Consider the following 6,362-nt stretch of genomic DNA (forward strand, 5'->3'; position numbering starts at 1 on the left):
TTGCTTGAGGCACTAGGGCTCTGGCGGTCGGACTGACGGAGTGAATAGAGAGACGCCCAGCGGCCGCGAGCTCCGCGCAAATCCCAGGCAGACTTGCACCCAGAGGCCGGCAGCCCACCGTGCCCGCCGGGATCTCCAGAGCTTCTCCTGCCCGGCTCCCGTGCCAGCGTCCGGTGGCCGCCGTCCTGCAAAGTGATTGGTGCCTCGCCTCCTCCGCCGAGTCCGGGACCATGAAGCTGCTGCCGTCGGTGGTGCTGAAGCTCTTTCTTGCTGCAGTGCTTTCGGCGTTGGTGACTGGCCAGAGCCTGGAGCGGCTTTGGAGAGTCCTGGCTGCTGGAGCCAGCAATCTGGACTCCCCTACTCAATCTACGGACCAGCTGCTGCCCGTGGGAGGTGACCAAGGCTGGGAAGTCCTGGACTTGGAAGAGGCAAACCTGGACCTTTTCAGAGCTGCTTTCTCCTCCAAGCCACAAGCTCTGGCCACACCCAGCAAGGAGGAGGGAAGAAGAGAAACCCATGTCTTCGGAGATACAAGGACTTCTGCATCCACGGAGAATGCAAATACGTGAAGGAGCTCCGGGTTCCAACCTGCATCTGCTACCCAGGTTATTATGGAGAGAGGTGCCATGGGCTGAGCCTCCCAGTGAAAAATCGCTTATATACATACGTGCGATCACACAACCATCCTGGTTGTGGTGGCTGTGGTGCTGTCATCCGTCTGTCTGCTGGTTATCATGCGGCTTCTCATGTTTTGGTACTACAGGAGAGGAGGTTATGACGTGGAAAATGAAGAGAAAGTGAAGTTGGGTGTGACTACGTCCCACTGAGAGGAACCTGTGCTCAAGGAATCAACTGGGGACTGCTACCTCTGAGAAGATACAAGTTGATCACAGATTCTCCAGAGGGGAAGGACTTCACAACTAGCCATGAAGATTCCTTCATCCCCAGTTGCCATCTAGATTGGGCCTCCCATAATTGCTTTGCCAAAATACCAGAGCTTTCAAGTGCCAAACAGAATATGTCCAGTGGGATCTGGGTCAGAACAAAGCAAAAGTGAGGGACCTTCGTGTCCTGATTCTCCTGCACCAAGCCCTACTTACCCCCATACGTTTGCTTGAACACTTCTCTTCTGGATTAAAAATGCCAGTTAAATTCCATATGCTCCAGGATCTTTGACTGAAAAAAAAAAAAAAAAAAAAAAAAACCAGAAGGAGAGGAAGAAAGAAAGATTTGGGGACTGGAAGAAAGTAACAAAGATCGAGAAGCCATGTACTCAAGTCACCACCAAGGGATCTGCCATTTGGACCCTCCAGCTCTGGATTTGATGGGTTAACTGTGAAATACCATAGACCTGAGAACTCTGAATTTTGGGACTTCTACCCAGATGGAAAAATAACAACTGTTTTTGTTTGTTTGTTTGCAAAATGCCTCTTAAATTATATATTTATTTTATTCTAAAAAAAAAAATCATTAGCAAGTCCTGTCAATTCGCTCTCAAAAATGTACCTCAATTCCATCTATTTTTCTCAATCTTGAGAACTCCTATTCTATCAATATCACCTTCATGTTTTACCCAAACTTCTCAATAGCCTACAGATTGGTTTCATCATTTTTTGGGTGCCCCTATGATTTATTTGCCATCACAGCCAGAAGGATTAAAACAACAACAAAACCAACAACAACTTATGTCAGTTTTCTGCTTATGTTCACTGTTCTTAGGATAAAAACTATGCTGTTAGTCATGAATTATATGTGCCTGTATAATCTGGCTCATTCTCCTCCACATCAGCAGCTACTTTTTCACCTTTAAAATATCTAGGTTTAACATCTTTTCAAGTCTCAAAACACAGCCACTTCTTTGCTTTTTCTCTATATGGAATATTTTTTTCCCATCAGATCTCACTATGGTTTGCCTCTATTATCAGTCCTGTGCTTAAATTCCTCTTCATCAAAATGTCTTTGTCATGACTACCTTGTGGAAACTCAGACCTTTCTCTCATTCTGTACCATGACACCCGTTGATTTTCCTTGTAGCTTAATGTTAGTCAGTTATTGTCTAGATATTGATTAATTTAACTGTGAATAGCCAGTGTTGTCCACTTGAATCTGAGCTTTCAGAAGATGGCCTTGAGACAGGAGATAAATTGGCCCCAGACTGAGCAGCTGGAGTTCATCCCTTGTGGACAGCAAGATAATAAAGGAGGCTAGGTCCTGCCCAGATAAAATATAAAGACCACATGTTTCTCATTCTTTAAGTCAAGTTCCTTGGAGGTCAAAAGGGGAATAATGTTAATCTACCCATAGATCTCTATGCTGGAATCCATCTTGGTTGAGAAATGCACGCACACACATGGGGGGATCCAGAGATATACCAAAAACAGATTCAGAACCAGGCAGTCAAAATGATTGGCCAAAGAAAACCTGAAAGAAAGGCTCCATATAAGTGATTTAAACTGACAAGAGGGCACGACTCTCTGAGTCTGCCCATGTGTCCATCCACATGTACTGTACTTTTTTACTTCTAATAAACACTTCACTTGTTTCACTACTTTCCGTTTTTGTGGGAATTCTTTCTGTAAAGCCAAAGGGCCAGGGCCTTGTCATTGACCACTGGTCTAGTAGCTAGGATTCAGTATTCTTACCATTGTGGTCCAAACTCAATCTCTGGCCAGGAACCAAAACCCTGCTTCAAGCTGCTGCAGGCCGATACCACCCGAGATCAGACTTTAACTTCTTGTGGGATCCACTGCCCCTACACAGGGCTAGCACATAATGGGCATTTGCTATGTCCTTGTTGATGCATAGATTTGCGGGCTTAAGCCCCAGCCAGTGGGAGAAACAAACATATTTTTGACCATATCAAGATAACAGGATGGAGAGCAAAAGCTTCAGGAGTGACGACTTTGAAAATCACTCTCTACTGAATGCATAACCTTTAAAGACTTTGAAGAAAAAAAATCTCACTAATCTATTGTCATACCTTTATCTGTATAAGATTCACTTATTGAAATGGGTTCCAGATTAGTAGTGACAGCTATTTTTCTGGCATTTTCCCAGAGGAATTCTTGATTCACATTCTGCTCCTGAAACCAATGGGTAAAATACACACCCTTCTACTAAACCCCTGCATGTATAATAAGGAAAAAGAAATCTGACTCCATATTAGATCTCTTCCTTTTACTTTAAACTTTGTGCTCTGTTGCCTGTGCTTAGTCATTCTGACTCTGCATCTTTTATAAAAGAATGTTGCCTGTAGCCTGAAATATACAGGACAACGTATTCTCAGGGCTTTGACCTTTAAGAGCCCATTCATAAAGAGATAAAAAGTTGCAGAACAGAGAATAGCTTTTGTCTTGTTGGAGGTTTATGAGACACATGTGGACATGAGCCGACCTTTGTGGACAGTTGCAAGAACAAAGGAATCTGACACCCAAGAAGTTTGCAGCAACAAAGCACTTATGTCCAGTCCCTCTCCTTGCCTTTAAAAGGGCTTTGCTGAAAACCTTTGGGGAGTTAGAAACCTTTAGCCCATGAGCCAGGTATCTCTGTGTATAGCCTTGTAATAATACTTTCTCTGCTCCAAACTTTGATATTTTGGTTTGTTTGACCTTACTGTGCATTGGGCACAAGAACTTATGTTCAGTAATACAGGGAATCCAAAATACACTGCTGAATCCAGCTTTTCCCAAAAGTTTGTGTAATTTCAACAGCCTCTGATCCCAGATTTTCTCATCTGTAAAATAATACAAAGGGAGGAGGGATTTGGAAATATTTTTATTAAGATTTGTTTCAAAAATATTTTTGATTCAAGAAGATAAATTTATTTCCTCATAACCTACAGTTCAGTTCAGTTCAGTCGCTCAGTCGTGTCCGACTCTTTGCGACCCCATGAATTGCACCACGCCAGGCCTCCCTGTCCATCACCAACTCCCGGAGTTCACTGAGACTCACGTCCATCGAGTCAGTGATGCCATCCAGCCATTTCATCCTCTGTCATCCCCTTCTCCTCCTGCCCCCAATCCTTCCCAGCATCAGAGTCTTTTCCAATGAGTCAACTCTTCGCATGAGGTAGCCAAAGTACTGGAGTTTCAGCTTCAGCATCATTCCTTCCAAAGAAATCCCAGGGCTGATCTCCTTCAGAATGGACTGGTTGGATCTCCTTGCAGTCCAAGGGACTCTCAAGAGTCTTCTCCAACACCACAGTTCAAAAGCATCAATTCTTCAGTGCTCAGCCTTCTTCACAGTCCAACTCTCACATCTATACATGACCATAGGAAAAACCATAGCCTTGACTAGATGGACCTTTGTTGGCAATGTAATGTCTCTGCTTTTGAATATGCTATCTAGGTTGGTCATAACTTTCCTTCCAAGGAGTAAGCGTCTTTTAATTTCATGGCTGCAGTCACCATCTGCAGTGATTTTGGAGCCCCCCCAAAATAAAGTCTGACACTGTTTCCACTGTTTCCCCATCTATTTCCCATGAAATGATGGGACCGGATGCCATGATCTTTGTTTTCTGAATGTTGAGCTTTAAGCCAACTTTTTCACTCTCCAATTTCACTTTCATCAAGAGGCTTTTGAGTTCCTCTTCACTTTCTGCCATAAGGGTGGTGTCATCTGCATAGCTGAGGTTATTGATATTTCTCCTGGCAATCTTGATTCCAGCTTGTGCTTCTTCCAGTCCAGCGTTTCTCATGATGTACTCTGCATATAAGTTAAATAAGCAGGGTGACAATATACAGCCTTGACGTACTCCTTTTCCTATTTGGAACCAGTCTATTATTCCATGTCCAGTTCTAACTGTTGCTTCCTGACCTGCATATAGGTTTCTCAAGAGGCAGGTCAGGTGGTCTGGTATTTGCATCTCCTTCAGAATTTCCCACAGTTTATTGTGATCCACACAGTCAAAGGCTTTGGCATAGTCAATAAAGCAGAAATAGATGTTTTTCTGGAACTCTCTTGCTTTTCCATGATCCAGCAGATGTTGGCAATTTGATGTCTGGTTCCTCTGCCTTTTCTAAAACCAGCTTGAACATCAGGAAGTTCACAGTTCACATATTGCTGAAGCCTGGCTTGGAGAATTTTGAGCATTACTTTACTAGCGTGTGAGATAAGTGCAATTGTGTGGTAGTTTGAGTATTCTTTGGCATTGCCTTTCTTTGGGATTGGAATGAAAACTGACCCTTTCCAGTCCTGTGGCCACTGCTGAGTTTTCCAAATTTGCTGGCATACTGCATGCAGCACTTTCACAGCATCATCTTTCAGGATTTGAAATAGCTCCACTGGAATTCCATCACCTCCACTAGCTTTGTTCGTAGTGATGCTTTCTAAGGCCCACTTGACTTCACATTCCAGGATGTCTGGCTCTAGGTCAGTGATCACACCATCGTGATTATCTGGGTCATGAAGATCTTTTTTGTACAGTTCTTCTGTGTATTCTTGCCATCTCTTCTTAATATCTTCTGCTTCTGTTAAGTCCATACCATTTCTGTCCTTTATCGAGCCCATCTTTGCATGAAATGTTCCCTTGGTATCTCTAATTTTCTTGAAGAGATCACTAGTCTTTCCCATTCTATTGTTTTCCTCTATTTCTTTGCATGGATTGCTGAAGAAGGCTTTCTTATCTGTTCTTGCTATTCTTTGGAACTCTGCATTCAGATACTTATATCTTTCCTTTTCTCCTTTGCTTTTTGCTTCTCTTCTTTTCACAGCTATTTGTAAGGCCTCCCCAGACAGCCATTTTGCTTTTTTGCATTTCTTTTCCATGGGGATGGTCTTGATCCCTGTCTCCTGTACAATGTCACGAACCTCCGTCCATAGTTCATCAGGCACTCTATCTATTAGATCTAGGCCCTTAAATCTATTTCTCACTTCCACTGTATAATCAAAATGGATTTGATTTAGGTCATACCTGAATGGTCTAGTGGTTTTCCCTACTTTCTTCAATTTCAGTCTGAATTTGGCAATAAGGAGTTCATGGTTTGAGCCACAGTCAGCTCCTGGTCTTGTTTTTGCTGACTGTATAGAGCTTCTCCATCTTTGGCTGCAAAGAATATAATCAATCTGATTTTGGTGTTGACTATCTGGTGATGTCCATGTATAGAGTCTTCTCTTGTGTTCTTGGGAGAGGGTGTTTGTTTTGACCAGTGCATTTTCTTGGCAAAACTCTATCAGTCTTTGCCCTGCTTCATTCTGTATTCCAAGGCCAAATCTGCTTGTTACTCCAGGTGTTTCTTGACTTCCTACTTTTGCATTCCAGTCCCCTATAATGAAAAGGACATCTTTTTTGGGTGTTAGTTCTAAAAGGTCTTGTAGGTCTTCATAGAACTGTTCAACTCCAGCTTCTTCAGCGTTACTGGTTG

The 6,362-nt window shown here is 43.1% G+C and overlaps 1 pseudogene; it reads left to right on the plus strand.

The window, feature by feature from the left end:
- The first annotated feature begins 219 nt into the window (after positions 1-219).
- On the plus strand, positions 220-1,172 carry LOC113902811 (annotated as a pseudogene).
- The last annotated feature ends 5,190 nt before the right edge of the window (positions 1,173-6,362 follow it).

This window comes from Bos indicus x Bos taurus, chromosome 13 (genome assembly GCF_003369695.1).
Source record: "Bos indicus x Bos taurus breed Angus x Brahman F1 hybrid chromosome 13, Bos_hybrid_MaternalHap_v2.0, whole genome shotgun sequence".
Classification (NCBI taxonomy): Eukaryota; Metazoa; Chordata; class Mammalia; order Artiodactyla; family Bovidae; genus Bos; species Bos indicus x Bos taurus.